Source organism: Pipistrellus kuhlii, unplaced genomic scaffold, assembly GCF_014108245.1.
Source record: "Pipistrellus kuhlii isolate mPipKuh1 unplaced genomic scaffold, mPipKuh1.p scaffold_m20_p_66, whole genome shotgun sequence".
Lineage (NCBI taxonomy): Eukaryota > Metazoa > Chordata > Mammalia > Chiroptera > Vespertilionidae > Pipistrellus > Pipistrellus kuhlii.
Window position 1 is genome coordinate 1,234,858 of NW_023425569.1, and position 19,844 is coordinate 1,254,701.

The following is a 19,844-nucleotide window of genomic DNA, read 5'->3' on the forward strand; positions in this document are numbered from 1 at the left end:
GGCCACGGAGAAAGCAGGAGGGAGGCTTGGGTTTCCCAGGCGATGGAGGAAGCCAAGCTTTCCACACACTCTGGCCTGCCCAGGCTTCTGCTTAAGGCTACAAAATTTCGATTATAGAAGATAAATAAATCCCAACAGAAATGGCGGCTGCCACAGAGCAAGCAGAAGGTTTGTCTCCACTCCAGGCTTCAAAGTTTCAATTGTAGGAGATAAGTAAATCCCAGATGCCAGGGCCTCCACTTGGGTTGCCAGGGGTGTGGCCAACCTACAAACCACCACAGGCCCCTAGCCCAGGCTGCCCCACACCTCAAGGGAACCCCCACCCTGATCTGGGAAGCCCTTCAGGGTAAACCAGCTGGCCCTCACCCATGCACCAGGCCTCTATCCTATCTAATAAAAGAGTAATATATAGATTGACCATCACTCCAACACACAAGATGGCTGACCCCATGTGGTCAAAGATGGCTGTCCCCATGTGGACACAAGATGGCCACCAAAATATGGATAACAGGGGAGGGCAGTTAATGGTGGCCAGGCCAGCAGAGGAGGGAAGTTGGGGGCAAACAGGCTGGCAAGGGAGCAGTTAGGGGGTGATCAGGTTGGCAGGCAGAAGTGGTTAGGGGTAATCAGGAAGGCAGGCAGGTGAGCAGTTGGGAGCCAGCAGTCCTGGATTGTAAGAGGGATGTCCAACTGCCTGGTTAGGCCCTAACCTACCTGGATCGGGCCTAAACAGGCAGTCAGACATCCCTCGAAGGGTCCCAGATTGGAGAGGGTGCAGACTGGACTAAGGGGCATTCTTCCCCTCCCTCCATGCACAAATTTTGTGCACCAGGCCTCTAGTATATATTGTAAAAGCCCAAGCGACCTTTTGACTGTTCACCTATTTGACCATTCGACCAGTAGCTATGATGTGCACTGACCACCAGGGGACAGACACTCAATGCACAGGCAGGGAAACATGAAACAGACTGATAAATGTCAGAGGGAAGGAAGAGGGGGAGGTCAGGAAGAGATTAACCAAAGATCTTATATGCATACTAGAGGCCCTCCATCTGGCTTGCAGGGATCAGGCCGAAACCAGCAGTCTGACATCCCCTGAGAGATGTTGGATAGTGAGAGGGTGCAGGTCAGGCTCAGGGACCCTACTGGTGCACTGGGCCTCTGGTTCATATATAAATGAAGATTAAGTATAACAATTGAAACCAGATAACAAATGGGTCTGGGCTGCCTGTCACTACTTGAGCCAATTAAGCAGAGGCAGGGTTGAATCATACATCAGCATTTATTCCAATACTGCCAGCAGCATGGGAGAGCAGTAGCTCATCCACAAAAATCTGCCCTACCTCTCGCCATAAACTAGCTGCTTATTGGGCAGAAGGACAACGATTCCAAGAGAAAGTAGGAATTACAGACATACAGGTATGGGGAAATAGGAATTACAGGCATGGGAAGTAGGAGTTACAGGCACTGGAAGTAGGAGTTACAGGCATGGGGAAGTAGGCAAGGGATAATGGTTACAGGCAATGCGGGCTGAGGCCTCGAAGGACAGGTGCCTCTGGGACCAGGCTGATTCAGCACCTAGGTTGTTAATCTTCCCATGATGGTAGGCAGCTCTCAGACAAGGAGAATGGGCCACATTTCTGGGATGTACAACTCTCAGCCAGGTAGAATGTGCTTTCTCCAATCAGAACATGATTAATGCTCCTTGTAACTATAGCTAGTCCCCACTATTCTATTTCCCCCCCCCCCCCCCCGCCCCAATCCACTGTGCTGGAGGGCAGGGTCTGCAGACCCAGGGCCCTGATGGCAGGCCTGTGCCAGGGCCAGTGCTGTGGGATACTCGGGGTGCCAGCTGTTATGTCATTGAAGGAGGAAAGCACGAGGCCAGTGTGGTGAGGGATTATGAATTTATTCGCTTACCTGCACACCAGGTGGCTGAACCTGGATGGCTCTAGAACTCAGTGATGGGAGTCAGAGGCTTTTAAAGGACTTTTGGTGGGATTTTTTCTGGGCAGAGACTTTTTTATGCATACGGAATATGATCACCACAAGTGAAATGTGGTCCATAAAGATAATGTCCATAGTGAAATGACCTGAAAAGCCAGTTCCCAGGGAAAGGATATCAATGTAATTGCTCCAACCTAACATTCCAGCCTTTTTGTTTTATAAAATAGGAATGAAGGTCAAATCTTCTGTAATTACTTCCTGCTGAGGTGGGATGTCAAGATCACAGGGGAATGGACTTTGACAGTAGTGGGCTGGACAAGGGGTGTAGCAGCATGATTTCCCCAAGAGACTGGTTGGTGAAGTTTCGAGAGCGATCCTGTTGACTGGGGATGTAAAAGCTGGTCCCGAGGCTGCCACAGCATCACTTGTCTGGTTTTACTGCTTATCTGGGCCTGAAATAAAACTGAAGCCTAGATGTTATCTTTAGGAGGAAAAGATCAGGGGTTGCCTGACTATTGATATGAAAGGGGAGGAGAGGTGACCCTGGGATGAGGCTCTTGTTTTCCCAGATTTCCCCCTTGCTGGGCATCCACGTGTTTCTTGTAGGTCCTGAGACAGGGGTTCAGAGTAGACAGAGCAGTGGGTAAGCTCCCTGTGGCAGTTCCAACCCCTGCTGTGATGCCCAGGGTGATGAGGAGAGGGATGATCTGGGCTGCCCTTTTGTGTCAGATATGGTGGGTTAGGGGACAGGTAAAGACTGATCATTGGGGCTGCATCTACATGGATGCGAGTACAGGCTCCTGTGCAGCTGATGGGGAGACAGATGTAGGTGTTCTCTCCACAGAGGAAGAAAAATCCCTGATCATGGAGACAAGCTGAAAGTTTGTAGAGAGAACAGGTGGACTAAAGGGTATGAGATTCTCATTCCTAGTTCCATGCTCAAAGCTGAGAGGATAGTGGCATGGCGCTACCAATAAGGGTGAAGATGAGTGTTTGAGATTGTATTGCAGTGAAACTGGAAGGGAACGTTAGGATGGGCTGCTATCCAAGGGAAAAGAGAAAGGGAAGGAAAGGAGCAGCTGAGGCCAGAGACCTGGATGGTTGGATAAGAAGTAAGGCACTGCACTCAGATGAGCCAAATTTAGCACTTTAAATTTCCTAAAGTTATATGTGCTGCTCGCTGGCTTAACTTATATTTTACTGAACCTTAATCCTTTCTGTTTTTACTTTTAAACCTTAAATTGCTGCATTAAAGACTTTTACTTTCTTTAGATAAGGCATTTGCAGTCCAAGGAATGGCTCTGCCCTGTGGGGAGAGAGAGTGACACTGAGGTAGGTGACTGTAGTTTGGGACAACTGGGTTTTATGAGGGGATGCACAATAGCCCTGGCCAGGCACTGAGGTAGAATGAGAAAAGAGTGAATTGGGGAATTTAGTGAGATGCAGTGTAGAGGTGACACTGTGAGACTAACCCATCAATCCCCATAATAGAGGCTGAGGAGGGGACAAGGGTCCCAGTGAATCCGGAGAGGGCAGAATAAATGGCCCCAGGGTCAATTAAAAGGTAGATCAGTTTACCTGCCACCATAATCATTACCTGAGGCTCTGTCCTGGTGATGTGAGTCTGTGGGGCCCTGTCAGGGCCTGGCAACTTCTTCAGTGATCAGTCCCAGGAGGTCTGAGAACTCCAAACCGGATCCAGAGGGTGGCCATGCTGGACTAGCTGAGGTCTGACCTGGAGGGGCCTGACTGCAGTCTGATTTCCAATGGCCTTCCCTCCACACCTTGGGCAGGGCCCATGCTGGGGTCTCAAGTTTGGGCAGGATTTGGCTCAGTGTCTTTCCTTGCTGCATAAAACAAAAAAGGGGGGAGATAGATGTTATCTGTCACCTCAAAACAAACTTAGTCATGCTCTTTATACTTTAAATTTTTTGAATTGTGATGCAGAGGCACAGGCCTCCTGTATAATAGCCTCCACTGAGTCAGCCAGGTGGAAGGATGCACAAACCTGACAAGAGTTTTATCGATTCAGTAATGATGTGGGGAAGAGTTTGTGTTTTGTGTCTTTCCAGAAGAAGCATTGTGGCCAATTTGGGTCCCAGAGAGTTACGTGCATCACCACAATGGACCCAGAGAAGCTCCTTGTCCCTTCACTCAAAAGGACTGAGAGTTCCCCCAGTGATAGCAAAGTGGAAGAAGAAGAAAACCGAAGGCTAAGCAAGGGACAGCAGTTGTGGAAAAGCAAGAAGTGGAAGCTGCTCCCTCTGCCATGTTTCTGGCTATGTTAGCATTGGTTAGCTGCCAGTCTTCTGCGAAGGTTTGCACAGCCAAGTCCAAGGACTCTGAGTAAATATACACCAGCAGCAAAAGAAACTTTCATTTTGTAAGTAAAAATGTTAACATGTCTGTAGCTTGATTTCTCTTTTATTGCTTTATTGCATTGGCATTGTTTGTTATTATTTTAATAACCAGAGTTTTGTTCTTGATATTCAAGTTTTAAAATAATAGCATGTCTGTAGTTTTTGCATTGGCATTGTTTGCAATAATTTTAATATCAGAGCATAATCTCCTTTGTCTTGACTTTTGGTAAAACTTCCTGGTATTTGGGGTATAAAATAAACATGCTGAATTGACTCTGGGTCACTGTCTCTCCATTAGAAGAGGACAGTGGTTCCATCCGGCCCCAGCTTTTTCCTTCTATCTCTGTGTCTTTCTTTCATTTTCTCAATCCCCAGTTGCTTCTAGAACTGGATCACTCTCTAGCCATACTGGATGAGCAAAAGAGAAACAAATTAAGAAAGTAGTAGAAGAAAATAGAAAGATAAGAGAGAAAACAAATTAAAAAGTTGAGTAGTGAGAGAGAGAGAGAGAGAGAGAGAGAGAGAGAGAGAGAGAGAGAGAGAGAGAGAGAGAAAGAGAGTAGGAGCAGGGAAAAGGAAATTATATATATATGAACAAAACAGCAGAGACTAGACTAATAACAAATCAGTGAAGTTATAGATAAGGAAGATCAATTTAAAAAAAGAGGAAAATAGAAAGAAAAGAGAAAACATAATAAGGAGAAAGGATAAGAATAATGGGAAGATAAAAAGCGAAGAGGGGGGTGGGAGGTGCAAAATATTAGAGAAATAAAAAATAAAATTAAACATAAAATATGAAGTGAAGTGTCATTTGCTTCAGCCGAGTTTTAATGCCCCAAGGGAGCTGGTTCAGGGTCTCACTCTTCTGTTCTGCTGTGGATTCTGGGCTTCCTGTTAGGGCGTAGGTGCAGGCCACGGCCAGGCACTATCTTTGGCTTTTAGCATGTGTTCTAAGTGATCCAAGGTCCACTACTTGTGTCTTTCTCCACGGGCCATGGCTGCAAGCAGGAGGGGCCCATCTGCCCTCCTTACCTGTCCACCGGTTGTCAATCTTAATCACTCAAGGGTCTGTTTCTGACAGAACTTTAGGTGGGGTTGGTGCTATTTTGCTTTCAGGGTATTTGATGGGTGTTTTTTCCTGTCCCAGAGCTACTCCATGAGTGGTACAAAGTATTTCTCTGCCTTTGGCTGGACAGGAGTCCTTGCATGGAGACCAGTAGGGCCAGCTGGGGCCCTGGAGTTTTTACCAGTCTGGTTCCTAGAATAGTGGGGTGGGCGGCCCCTCCTCTAGGCCAGTCACCGAGGCTCCTGGAGACTATTCAGACCCATAAGCTTGGCCTCTGCCTGTGTTTCCTCAGTAAAGCTCCCACTACAGCGATGGCAGGCTGCCTCACCTGGGCGGGCTTTTCCTTTACCTGCCCTCTGGGTGCTTGGGGCAGGCAGCTCCTCCCGGGGAGAATGACCCTTTTGGTGTGGAAGTGTCTGAGTGACCTGTGCAAGACCTTGAGCTTTTCAAGGTCTCCCTGTCTTGCTTCCCTTCCCCACCTGTCCTCAGGCACCTCCTTCCCTGTGCCAAGGCCTTGGTGTGTAGTTACAAATGAAAATTCCTGTGCTCTGGGTTTAGAGATTTTTTTTTTTTTTTTTTTTTTTTTTTTTTTTTTTTTTTTTTTAGGAAAAGGAATAAAATCTGTGGTCCTCTCCCCCACTGGCTCTGGTCTGCAGGGTCTAGACTCTGCTGCCACCAGCAGTCCCGCTACCTTTCCCTGCCGCAGCCACTGTGGCACCGCTGCTGCCGGCCGCACAGCTCCAGGCCCTGAAGCACTGTGGGCAGGTGTGTGTGCTCTGGTGTCCCCTCTCTGCAATCTCATCTTCCCACCGGTCTCCCAGTGCCTCTGTCCTTCCTCTATATACGTCTCCTCCTCCGCGCTGGACCACAGAAGGCAATTCCAGGTGCATGTTCTCCAGTTTAGTTGAATTTCCATCCTGGCCCTGGGATGAGATGTAGGACAGGTCTGCCTTTCAGCGACATTTTATCCTCTGCCCCAAGTGAATCCTATCTAATAAAGAGGGGATATGCTAATTGACTGTCACACCCTCAAAGTGTGACGGCACCCACAAAGATGGCGGCACCCACAGCCATTAGATAGTGGCGCCCAGTCCCCTCAGCTCTGTTGGGCGGCAGGTGTGCAGCACAGCTGGGCCCATCCCCACTTCATGCACCTGTCTCCAGAGTCCCCCAGTTCCCTCAGCCACCCAGGGCCAGCCCAAGGTGCAGGCAAGTCTTGGATGGTGGCTGCCCAGATGCTCAGGGCTGCCCAACACTCAGGTAACCAGGGCCGGCCAAGGCTTGCGCTGCCAGCAGTGGCAGCAGCAGAGGTGTGATGGGGCATCTCCTTCCCTGATTGCTGGATCCCCTCCCACCTCTGAGGGCTCCTGGACTGTGAGAGGGGGCCGGCTGGGTTGAGGGAACTCCCTCCACTGCATAAATTTTCATGCAACAGGCCTCTAGTTTTCCATAAATAGGCTTGCTTTGCTTCCTTAATGAATTCGCTTGCTTTACTTCAACACCGCTTTCTGTTACTCCATGCTAAGTGCTTTTTACTAATTTTCTCATTTTGACGTACCAGCTCCCTGGGGGACAGACTAATGTGTCCTATTACAGATGTGGGCTTGAACGCTTCGATGGCTGGCACTGAAAACAGAGCTCTGAATGGGACTCAGCCTCGCCTTTTCGGCGCTCGTGGCCCTGGGGTGAGTGTGGCAGCGGGTGCCCACAAGGCGCGCACGGAGTTGCCTGGCGGCCGGCTGAGCCAGGAGAGGGTGTCCAGGGCGGCTTCCTGAGGGTCAGAGGCTGGACATGGTGAGCACCCTACCTGCCCCCTGTGGGCTCACTCTGACCGGGCTCTTCCGGCTGTGCCAGGACAGTTCCGGCGTGTGCACCGATGGCACGGGGGAAATGAGGCTATGAGATAAAAAACACAGGGTCCCGGCTGTTGGTGGGTGGGCTGGGCACAGGGACGAAGAGCCCAGCGCATGGCTTCTGAGCAGAGCAGAGCCAAGACCAGGAGGAGCCAACAGCTCGTGGTCCACGGAGTGGACGGGCGTTGGGTCAGCGGGAGGCTGGAGGGTGGAGGGGAAAGATGCGGCTGCAGGGCGAAGTCGAGCCCAGATCCCAACGCTCTTAGGAACGTTTGGACTCACACCGGAGTCTCTAGGGGTCCGTGGAAGGCACCTCAATCCGTGCCTTCAGCATCAGGTGGACGGGCTCTGCAGCTCAGACCATGACCTGGCTGCAGTGGAAAGTGGGTTGACAGGAAAGCTAAGGTCCGGGAGGTCCAGTGGGAGGCGCCTGGCTCCTGGGCGGTGAGAGCGGTGGGCTGGCTGGGCAGGGGCCGTGCAGGGGCGGAGGGCTGGGCCTGGGGAGGTACTGGACGCAGCACCCGGGTCTGGTGGTCTGACTGGCCCAGGGAAGGGTCAGAGGAGAGGGCGAGGCCAGGGCTCTGGCATAGCAAGTTGTAACCGGCAGGGTAAGTGAGCGGTGACAATGGTGTAACCATAAACGCAGTACTGTTCCGCTCGCTGTTCCTTCAGAGGAGAGCAGCGCACACGGCAGGCCTGGCTGCTGGGCTCTGGGGTGGAGCACATGCTTGTCCCCTCCCGTCAGGAAGAGCCTGGGGAGCAGGTGGTCCGGGCCTTATCGCCAGCAGAGCCACGACCGGGTGGCGCAGGCACGAACTTCGCCAGCCATGGGGTTCCTGGCTTTGGCTTGTTCTTTAATGCGCACTTGCTTCCCAGGCACAGGACTGGGCTCTGCCACAGTCAGCGCTCCCCCCCACCCTCCCCGGGGCAGAGAGAGGACCCGGAGCCTCGCAGCCCGGGGCGGTGGGGGCACCTCGGTCCTCCCCTCCTGTGTGTGGGGGAGGACACTCCCAGCTCCCTGTGACCAGCTCTAAAGAGATCTTTCTTCTAAATGCACATTTGGTAATAGTTACCCTTGCTCCTTCTGTTTCTCCTTCTGCAGCCTCTGCTTCTGAGCCAGGCTGAAATGCTGCATGAGGCCTGTCTGATGTCTTGATTTTGGAAACTGATATAATTATGTGTTGATGTATCTCCTTTGGAACCTCCGATTTAGTAGCCTGTTGGGTTATGATTTCAATCTTGAAAACACCTCTATTTGAGCTGCGGCTGTACTGAGAGGGGGTGGGGAGCATTTCTTTTTCTGTATTCAGAGGAGGAGCTGGAGAAACAGGTGAGTGAGCATCGTTAGAATCAATTATCTAAGGGCCAGAGTGTCAGGCTCAGTGCCTTTGGCTCCCTGTGGTCAGGGCAGTGGCGGCCCCAGACAGGTGCCCAGATGCGCCTTTGGTGGCACACAGCCAGCCTGGGGGCCACTCAGAGGGCTGCCTGAGAGGCGAACGTGAGAGGAGGGCCCCTGGGCTCTGACCTGTGCCTTCAGGCAGGAAGAGGTGCAGAGCCACGCTGAGGTCCGAATGAGCTTGTCAGGTGCCTGTGACCTGACCGGGGCCCTGCCCGTGGCCTCTGGCCTGTTTCACTGTCCGCTCAGAGAGCAGAAGCACCACCAGCTCCCTCGCCACGCGGTCGCCAGCGCCAGCTGTGACGCGGCTGCTGCATTCGGGCACCTGCGGGCGCCGGGCAGGGAGCGCAGGGCTGTCTTCCCCTGAGCGGGTGAGCCAGGAGAGGCCGCCAGTTCTCCTTAAGGGAGGCCAGAAGACGGCCCGAAGCCCCTCTCTGACCCAGGCGCAGAAGCCCAGGTTCTCCTCGCTCCTGGTGGTCTGTGTAGCTTGTTCTCTTCTCGTGTGCAGTGTTCTGGTTGTGCTTTTGAAACAGCAGAGGGCCAGGAGCTGGGAGACTTTCAGGCTGACCTTGGCGTGGTGGGGATGCCAACCCCAGGAGAAGGGAGAAGGCAGCAACATCGTCAAGCCAGTTCCAGCCGTGATGCCAGGGAGGGCGCCGCCCTGTGTCCAGGTCCGAAAAGAGAGACCCCGGAAGCCGGCAGGGCTGCCCAGGAAGCTGGCCCTGAGAGGGGCGAGGGCTGTCCCAGAAATGCATGGAAGTGTGGGTGTGTGCGCCAGTGTGTGTGCAGGAGTGTGTGTGTGTGGGGGTGAGTATGTGTGCACGAGTGTGTGCCTATATGTGTGCACGTGCATGTGTGTGCACCAGTGTGGATGAGTGTGGTTTCATAACTGTGTGTGCACCAGTGTGACTGCCAGTGAGTGTGTGTGTATGCATGAGTGTGGTGTGTGTGTGTATGTGTGTGTGAGAGTGTGTGTGTGTGTGTGAGAGAGTGTGTGTGTGTGTGTATGTGTGAGTGTGTGTATGTGTGTGTGTGAGTGTGTGTGTGTGCGCGTATGTGTGTATGTGTGTGAGTATGGTGTGCCCTTAGGATGAGGCAATAGGCCAGAGGAGCAGGTGAAGAGCATACCCTGGGACAATGACTTACTTTCCCTGCAAGGCTTTTTGCTGGTACTTCCTCTTCTGAAATGGCGATTTGTTAGAGATAAGGGACAGGACGATCGAAGTCATGGGAAAGCACCGTCAGGGATATTCCCAGGGGACTTGCTGGGTGGGAGCAGGTGGTGTCAGCGGCATCCATTCTGGTCCTGCATGAGGAAACTACTTCTCCCCGTGCTGGGTGTGGTTGGCTCCTCCTACGGCAGCCTTCACCCTGAAGTCCGTCTTGGCTTTGCCTGCCGTATTTGGCTGGCCAGTTAAATGACTGGTGGGAGGTCTCTGAGATTGGCCTCAGACCTGAGCGTGCATAGGGCCCTGGAGCTCGTTCAGTTGTCCCGAGCTGCGGGCCGCCCAGAGCATGGAGTCAGGAGGCCCAGAGGGCGAGGACGTGCACGGAGGCTGGTGCTGCTGGCTTGAGGAAGCGTCAGGACCCAGGGGCCTGTGACAGAACAGTTACAATGAAACCTGGTGACTTTTCTTTTAGGCACCGACACAAACTAGTAGTTGACTCTTAAGGGTTTAAGGTCTCAAGAAATGACACATTGCTTTCTTAGCCCCGGGAAAGTTCTGGAAACCCCTGTGAGGCTCAAGTCATGGAGGCCTGAGTGTAGGCCTGAGGTAAGCTCACAGTACAGCCCCTCTGTGAGCAGTGAGCGCCGCTGTGGTTTGCATGCTGCTGGAGACCCTGACTTCAGCCACTAGGGGGAGCTGCCTGCCAGTGAGTCCGCCAGAGCCCAAGGCTCCCCAGGCTCCCAGGCCCAGTGGCTGAGACAATCTCAGAAGCCACTGAGAAGCAAGGCTTGGCTCTCAGCTGCCTCACTGTGGCCCGCGCGGCTCTTCTGTGCTTCCTGCTGCCATGTGCGTGCACCCTGGGTGTGCTTAAAGATCGGCCGGCCTCCAGAAGTGGGACTGGACTAGTCGGCCCCTCCGTCCGGGCCAGGTTCTGTGTGGACCCTCTGTGGTCTCCCGTCCCGTGTGGACACTCCCAGCTCCCGGCGACAGTTCCAACGGGATCTTTTTCTAAAGGCACATTTGCTAATAGTTACCTTGCTTCTTCTATTTCTCCATCTGCAGCCTCTGCTTCTGAGCCAGGCTGAAATGCTGCATGAGGCCTGTCTGATGTCTTGATTTTGGAAACTGATATAATTATGTGTTGATGTATCTCCTTTGGAACCTCCGATTTAGTAGCCTGTTGGGTTATGATTTTAATCTTGGGGACACCTTCTCTATTTGAGCTGTGGCTGTACTGAGAGGGGTGGGGAGCATTTCTGTCTCTGCATTCAGAGGAGGAGCTGGAGAAACAGGTGGGTGAGCATCGTTAGAATCAATTATCTAAGGGCCAGAGTGTCAGGCTCAGTGCCTTCCTTTGGCTGCCTGTGGTCAGGGCAGTGGCGGCCCCAGACAGGTGCCCAGATGCACCTTTCGTGGCACACAGCCAGCCTGGGGGCCACTCAGAGGGCTGCCTGAGAGGCGAACGTGAGAGGAGGGCCCCTGGGCTCTGACCTGTGCCTTCAGGCAGGAAGAGGTGCAGAGCCACGCTGAGGTCCGAATGAGCTTGTCAGGTGCCTGTGACCTGACTGGGGCCCTGCCCTTGGCCTTGGGCCCGTTTCACTCCCTGCTCAGCTAGCAGAAGTGCTACCAGCTCCCTAGCCACGCGGTCCCCACACCGGCTGGGCGCAGCGCATTCTGTCTCCGCCTGTTAGAGGCAGCCTGTGCAGCATGGCTCCCCGCGAGTTCTCATGCCATGTGCACAGCACACTCGCCTTCACTCCTGGCAGAGCATGGTCACAGCATTTGAGGGACAGCTGTGACTGCAGCCTCTGTATTTCACAACGAGCTCCAGGGAATGCGGTGATTTTCTCCGAATGCCAATGTAAGAGTTGATATGGAGATCTGCTATGTGTAAGTTTTGATATTGCATAATGGTGTGTGAGTGTTGTGAAAGTTAACAGCCATTTTCTATATAACTAGAGGCCCCATGCACAAATTTGTGCAGGGGGTGGTGCTGGTGGTTGTGGTGGTGGTGGGGAGAGTATGTGTGTGTCCCTCAGCCTAGCCTGCAATCCTCTCCAATCTGGGACACCTTGAGGGATGTCCAACTGCTTGTATGGGCCCGATCTTACCCTAAATGGGCAGTCGGACATCCCTCTCACAAACTAGGACTGCTGGTTCCCAACTGCTCACCTGCCTGCCTTCCTGATTGCCCCTAACTGCTTTTGCCTGCCAGCCTGATCACCCCTAACCACTCTAGTGACAGCCTGATTGATGCTTAACTGCTCCCCTGCCAGCTTGTTTGCCCCTAACTGCCCTCCCCTGCAAGTCTGGTCCCCCTCCCCCTCCCAACTGCTCTCCCCGGCAGGCCTGGGTCTCCCCCAACTGCCTTCCCCTGCAGGCCTGGTCGCCCCCAACTTTCTTCCTCTGTCAGCCTGGTTGGCCCCAACTGCCCTCCCCTGCTGGCCATCTTGTGGTGGCCATCTTGTGTCCACATGGGGTCAGCTATCTTTGACTACATGGGGCAGGCATATTAAGTGTTGGAGTGATAGTCAATTTGCATATTACTCTTTTATTAGATAGGATGATACTGCAGGCTTTATATGTAATCTCAATGTCATCAGTCATCTTTCTACTCCACTTTTGTCTTGGCCCAAATGTTCACACGAGCTTTTGTGTGTGCATTTCCTGCTGCGAAATCAGGGCCGCTTCCTTCCCGAGCTCAGTGGGGTCAGTGTCCTTGTCCATCCCCCAGGAAAGATCCTCTCCCCCCGCCCGCACCTCCTGCCCGTGATGGCGGGTCTCCCATCGCCACCTGAGGGGCCTCCCGCACTCCCGCTCGCCTGGCCCCCGGTGGGGTCTGCATCAGGTGATGCTCTTGAGGGTCCTTGGCCTTTCATGTGGGTCTGCACCCCAGACAGGCTCACCTCGCTGCCGCCAGGAGGCCTGCGGGGGCCTTGTCTGCGTGGAGCCCCCTCTGTGCTCTCAGCTCCCTGGCGGCACCGAGGCCGCACCCTCCTTCCTGCCTGGCTCTGCATTGGCCTCCAGGTGCCTCATGCACAGGGACCATCGATCTAATGTTTGTCTTCACAGCACCTGCCTTAGTGTCTGGCACATAGTAGGTGCTCAAGGAATGCTTAGCAGACATGAAACAAATGAGCAAGCCACTCGGCAGCAGGTTAAAGGACGCTTTTCAGGCACTGCCAGCACCCTGTGTGACCTGGCTCTGCGGCTGTGGACAGGCCACGCTGGGAGCCTCTTTTGCGTAGCTGCCAGCTCGGTTAAAAGCACTTGCCAGGCTGCGGGCCACTTCAGGGACTACAGCTGACGTCTTCAACGCAGCCCTGTCTCAGGCCGATGTCGCCGCCCTGACAACACAGCAGCTGCATGCCCAGCGATGGGAGAGCCTTAAGCGGTACTCTAGACAACAGCGACGCGTCTGCCTTTGCTGCGAGGGTCAGTGCAGAGGGCAGGACTTGTCCATTTGTCTCTGTGAGTCAAAGCCCCAGTCACACGGCCTGGTCTATCTTTGGTCCTCAATCAATATGTGCTTAACTGATGTGTGAACCTGTAGTTATTAACCACAACACTTTATAGATGCAAAAGCCACGTAAGAATGAAGAAATGCCCACATGAGGGAAAAATACAAGACCTTTGGATTTCTAAGTTCCAGCGATGTTAAGGTTAGAGGGTGGGCAATGCTTTGGTGAGAACCTGTGGTGACAGGCTGTCCTCAGAGCGTGCACATATGCCTCATTTAATGTTTGCATGAACTCTGCAGGAACACGGAGCCCAGTTTGTAGACAAAGATGGAAGCTCGAGGAAGAGGAGCGTTCGTGTGAATCCACAGCCTGGTAGCAGGGCACGTGGGCTGGACACTGAAGCGAACGCCAGGGTGACCGTCTGCCTCTGGCTGGGAGCCCAGGGCCCTTCGCACCAAGGCAGGAGGAGCCGTGGGCATTTAACCCTGCTCTGCTGGAGAGCTCGCTCAGCCTGAGACAGCGGGCATCCTGCCACCACTTCCCCAGCCTCAGGGGTCAGGGCTGGGGGCTGCAGCGGGATGGGGGGCTGCAGGGCTTGGGAGCTGCAGGGCTGGGGGGCCATAGGGCTGGGGCTGCAGGTGGAAATCACCTTTAAAAAGGAAAGATCAGAGGCTCATGCTCATGCCCCGTTTCACTGTGATTTGTGCACTTGTCTCCCTTGAAGCTACTAGGAGCTACTCTGCCTGGTGAGTCATTCATTAGACTCCTTCCTTAGCAGACTCTCTTCACACCCTTTTCCCGCACAGGCAGAGAGGCCACGGCTCTGATGTGGGGACTGAGGAGGGCAGGCGGGCCCGCATCCAAAAGTAGCTGCCACAGGGCTGCAGGCGAGCCTCGTGCGCAGGACAGCCCAGCACCAAACCACCCAGAAGCGAGCAAAGGAACTGGGAAGTTGGACTTGAAAGGATCTTGGAATGGTTGTCCAGCTCCCTCACAGGCCAAGAGTCCTGTCTGCAGTATTTCCATTTCCTGCCACCTATCTGCTGTGTGGAAGCTACTGCAGACAGAGGCGCACACTTCCATGGTTAATGGTTTCCGTGGGTAAACAGTTCCTTCTTCTATAGAGACCAAACTGCTTCTCTGGGCTTCCCATCAACACGGAAATGCATCCAAACAGCGATGACACAGGGTTAATAGGCTAACCCAGCCCCATCCTCCTCCTTCTCCTTGGAAAAAGGCTCAGGGTCTTCTTTTCTAAAGACACCCTTTTATGTTTTCCCATTTCCTCAGGGAATTTGTTAGTAGTGATTACCGTTAACTATAGCAAATTAAATTTTGTTTCTCTCTGAGGGTTTCTCTTTCAACTTTAAATGTTCTTTTAACTTTAGATACTCTCTTATTTTTCTTTAAAACCAAACCAAAATTATCAATTGATCCTTCTATGCCCCACCCCTCCCCCCAAATTTCCATTGGATATCAAATTCCTTTAATGTATACTATATGTTATCTCCTTAACTTCTTTTCATCCATCCTTTAATTCACCTACCTATCCACCTGCCCACCCATCCATCACCCATCCATGGATCACCCATCATCAATTATCCACCATCCATCATCCATCCTTCTACTCATCATTCCATCCATCCATCCATCCATCCATCCATCCATCCTTTTATATATTCACCTACTTACTTACTAACGAATCCATCTAGTTGAAAGAGTATTTTCTAAGTGTTTGCTAAGTGCCAGAGATAAGGAAGTCACATTCTCTGCTCAGGGTCACTGGAAATTGATGACAAACCTGATGCTGCCAAATATCCAAAACCACTTACGCCCTTTATTTCTAGTGTGCATTCCCAGGCTCATGAAGGCACCCTCCTTGGCAGTGTCATGGGAGCCACATTGGAAGAGAGTTTTGGAAACGTGCTTCTCAGACATCAGCCTTGCCCTCAGGGTGGAGGCCAGGGCAGGTCATTGTGAATGCCATGACTGCACCCAGCACAGATCTGCTGTGTGTCCCCGGATTCCTCAACATGCCCCTTTTCAAGTTTAAGCCCCCAAAGAGCAACAGTAATAGACATAACATACTTCTACCCAATATCAATGCAACCATCTCTCTTAACACAATGATTCTTATTCTCGCCACAAAATAGGGGAAATAAAGTCACAGCAGCCATATGCCTGACTCTAAGGGATGCTCATGGCCTTCTCTATCAGCCATAATTCCCCGATAGTATCTTACCACTTAAAGATCAAATCATTACTTACATGTTATCACATAAATAAATGGTAAAGGAATAGCAGATGGGAATAATTGGTTAATATATACAAACATGAGAATAACAAGGAAGGGTTTGCATAGCTGTTGTAACCCTGTTTCTGTAATCGGTTATAAGACCATACTAAGCATTTGTAATCTATTTATTTTTGCTACCCATTACAAGTTCCCTTTGCTCTCTGGTTCTACCTTATACAGCACATTGGCTGATCACAGGTTTTAGCTGCGGGATGACTTGAATTTTATCTTCATTTTTGTAGAAGTTGTACCCGGGGTGGTGTTCCTGAGTAACTTTTGCCATTTGTCATGGAATCACTTTGCTTGTTTGTTTTTAAATATATTTTATCAATTTTAGAGCGAGGAAGGGAGAGACAAAATTCAATGGTGAAAGAGAATTATCTATTGGCTGCCTCCCGCATGCCCCCTCCTGGGGATCGAGCTGGCAACCTAGCCATGTGCCCTGACTGAGAATTGAACAGTAACCTCCTAGTTCCTGGGCAGACACTCAACCACTGAGCCACATCAATGGGGTTGTCCCCATTGCTTAACAGCAGCTGTATTTCTTTGTGATAATCAGGAGATATCATTCAAGGAGCTTCAGTAACCCTCTTTTCTGCTTGTTGGTTGAGTGAAAGGAGGAGCTGAAAATGGGCAGGTGACCATCTTAGTGAAAGTTCAATATAGTAGTTGTGTTTTTCCAGTGAAAGCATTTCTGCCCTGGGCTCAGAGACCTCTACACCAGAGACACCAAGGCTGTGAGACGTGAGGACAGGTTTCCACACTGGTCACAGAGTAGCAGGGTGACTGCCCTGCAATCACTGTTGGGTCTCCCACCTGCATTTGGCTGTGGAACAGGAGCGCCTGCAGGATGCTGGTCACAGCACGAGCTACATTTTATGTGACTGCTTCCCACTCTGCAGTGGTGTTGCTAAGCCAGAGCCATACTTAGTTGCTAACTGGCCAGTGATTTTCCAGAAGGTCAGCTCTTCCTGCTTGATGGGAATATGGCAAAAACTATGAAGGTCAAGGGCACAAGTCTCACGAATTCTGATGAAATGAACTTTTTTTTTTTTTTTTTTTTTGTGAGAAGCAATGTTACATGGAAGGGATATTGTGCCTCTAACAAAGGCACTCAGTAGATCAGAGATGTTGACTGTCCAACAGAAACATCAGGGACAAATGAGGCAAGTCCAAATCCAGAGTGAGCTTATTCTAGTGGAGACAGAGTGCTGGTCCTCCATCAGAATGTAAGTCCACTGCCACCAGGTGTCCGCTGCTTCTCTAGGGAAGGACGTCATGTCTCCCGTCTCTGCACGTGGCAGATGGGGCATTTGTGATGATAGCAGCCAGCAGGGTTCCACACCATTGACTGAGGCATAGCATCTGTCTGTGTCCTGGCCACACTGCCCAGGAGCCCACCGAGCATGCTCTGGGACAGCTAGGGACAGAGGCTGGTTGTCTAGAACGGACTAACTCTCTGCTCTGTTACTGAGCCCGCCTGTGCAGTAAGTGCCCGAGGTGAAAAGTTGCTTGGAGTGCAGACAGCTCCACCCTCTGCTCACCCTGACAGGTGCATTACTCTCCTCTTCCTCAGGCTCCTGGCCATTTCCCTGACATCGCCTTCTAGCCTCTGCCCAGGTAGCCAACCATTGGTGCTGCTCATGAATCAGTGCAGATCTTCCTCTCGGCATGGTTTGATCCTGTAGATGGTGATATTATGACTTAGGCTGACATTACAGCCTACCCAGTTTTTAAAATAAAATTTAGCACACTGACTGAGAAAGAGGAGGGCCCGGGAATTGGAATGGGCGCTGTTGTTTGAATTCTGAAGAAGCTGACTTTCCAAATCTCCATTCTGCTGAGACTTCTTCCTCTCCTCTGTGCGCCCTCTGCCATGTCCTCCCAGCAGCGTTCCACTCACAGGGAGTGTAGACACCCTAGAGTTCCCCCACAGCCTTGCATTGCCTTCAGACCACAACCTCAGCCAGAACTCAACAGATGCCAGGGAAGAAGACACAGAGCTGTTGATACTCCCCGCTGGCCGTCATCCTGAGCCCTGGCTTGTAGGAGACTCTCTAGCCACTGCTGCAGAGCCTCCTGCTTGCCACCGGCCCCAGGCCCCCGTCACCCGCTGCTGGGGCAATGAGCCCACTGCTATTTCTGCTTCCAATGGAAGACTGAAAAAAAGAGCCACACTGGCACCGAGTCTGGGCAATATGGGTTCTGGCCTTCTGCCCCGTACAGTCTGTGAGGCCTTAGGAAGATGGAACTGGTGACAAGTATGGACAGACATTGCACAGCGCAAAGGCCCTGGCGAGGAGTCTGGCAGGCTGAGGATTGGTGACTGCGGCAGAGGAGTCAGGATGCGTCCGGGAACGAGCTGTCTGGGGGGTGTAGGCAGGAGATAAAGAAATACCTTGAATTGGCAAAAGTCTTCTCACTAGAAATAGTTCCACAAATGTTCTGCTTAAAAGGCAATTTCCAAGGACAGAGAAATGATATAGTTGGTCCCTTCTATAGTGGTGGGAACACTACATAACAGCTCCTAAAAGTTAACAGATTTCCCAGGATTTCTTGAAAGCTGATAAAGGGAACAATTCTTTATGGGATTTGTCAGAGTTGTTTTGTTTTATTAATGGAAACACTAAAGTCTTTTTTCTCTAATATGCTTTCTCTTGGGCATGAAAGCCAGGAGAGTGCTGGAGCCAAGGAGTGAGTGGGTATATGTTAGGAGATTTTGACAAAGTGCCCATGAGGGGCATCTGCTATTAACAGTGGGCTCTAAACTGCACTCTTTGATCTTGGCACTTTCCAAGAAAGGTGCCCAAATGTCCCCTTTGGTATGGTGGCTGAAATGCAAGCTCTCTGGAAAAGAATAAGGTTTTAACATTTGAAATATGTGTACTTTCTTAGCATCTGTGCCCACAATATATAGTCATAACATATATGAATAACATATACAGATTTTTCTTGATTAATATTTTAACCCCCAATATTACACCAACAGAGAGAATGTTGGCATTTTTATGACATACTATATAATAAAAGAGTGATATTCAAAATTATTGTACCTCTGCTACAACCACAAGCCACACCCACCAGCCAATAAAGAGCGAGTATGCAAATTAACCCAACCAAGATGGCTGCGGCCACAGAGAGAGCTGGAGGCTTGGGTTTCCCCGACAATGGAGGAAGCCAAGTTTTCCGCCTGCCCTGGCCTGTCTTGGCCTCCACTCCAGGATACAAAGTTTCAATTGTAGAAGATAAATAAATCCCAGATGCCAGGGCCTCCACTTGGGTTGCTGGGGGGCATGGCCAGCCTGCAAGCCACCACAGCCCCCTTGCCCAGGTCGCCCCACACCCCAAGAGAACCCTCACCCTGATCTGGGGCACTCCTCAGGGCAAACCAGCTGGCCCCCACTCATGCACCAGGCATCTATCCTATTTAATCCTATCTAATAAAAGAACAACATGCAAACTGACCATCACTCCAACATACAAGATGCCTGCTTCCATGTGGTCAAAGATGGCTGCCCCCATCTGGACATAAGACGGCCACCACAAGATGGCCAGCAGGGGAGGGCAATTGGGAGGGACCAGGTCTGCAGGAAAGGGCAGTTAGGGGTGACCAGGCCTTCAGGGGAGGGCATTTAGGGGTAAATAGGCTGGCAGGGGAGCAGTAAGGCATAAGTCAGGCTGGAAGGGTAATGGTTATGGGGTGATCAGACTGGCAGGCAGAAGCAGTTAGGTGCAATCAGGAAGGTAGGCAGGCGAGCAGTTGGAAGCCAGTAGTCCTGGATTGTGAGAGGGATGTCCCACTGCCTGTTTAGGCCCCATCCTATTTGGATCAGATCTAAACTGGCAATCGGAAATCCCGCAAGGGGTCCCAGATTGGCTAGGGTGCAGGCTGGGCTGAGGGACACACACCCATGTGCACGAATTTCATGTACCAGGCCTCTAGTTGATAATAATAGGAAAACAAGATTCTTATTCAGCCATCAGAAACCAGCTCAGCATGTCTCCAAGGAGCCCTGATGTCCAGAGAAATCCCCGTCTGCCTTCACATGAAGAAATCAAGGGCTGCAAAATGAATTAAAACATTGTAGGTTTGTGTCCAGACCCTTTTAAGGAACTAGACTAAGGCCAGTGGGAGCTTTTCACCGGAGAAGGAGAATCAACAGCTGGCCAAACCTTGCAGTTGCAGATAGGAGGGAGAGTCCTGTGGTCCTGGAGCCCAGGGGGAGGCAGAAAGTGACTCTGAAGGTTGAATTGGGGAGAGGGAAGGTGGGGGAAGGGCAGAGCCTGGCCTCCAGG

General features: G+C 51.7%; 1 long non-coding RNA gene across 1 annotated transcript; it reads left to right on the forward strand.

Annotated features, from left to right (window-relative positions):
* The first annotated feature begins 634 nt into the window (after positions 1–634).
* LOC118708845 lies at positions 635–19,497 on the forward strand. Its single transcript, XR_004984742.2, has 3 exons — positions 635–684; positions 7,072–7,074; positions 19,382–19,497. It is a non-coding gene; the product is annotated as an uncharacterized LOC118708845 (long non-coding RNA).
* Positions 19,498–19,844: the final 347 nt, after the last annotated feature.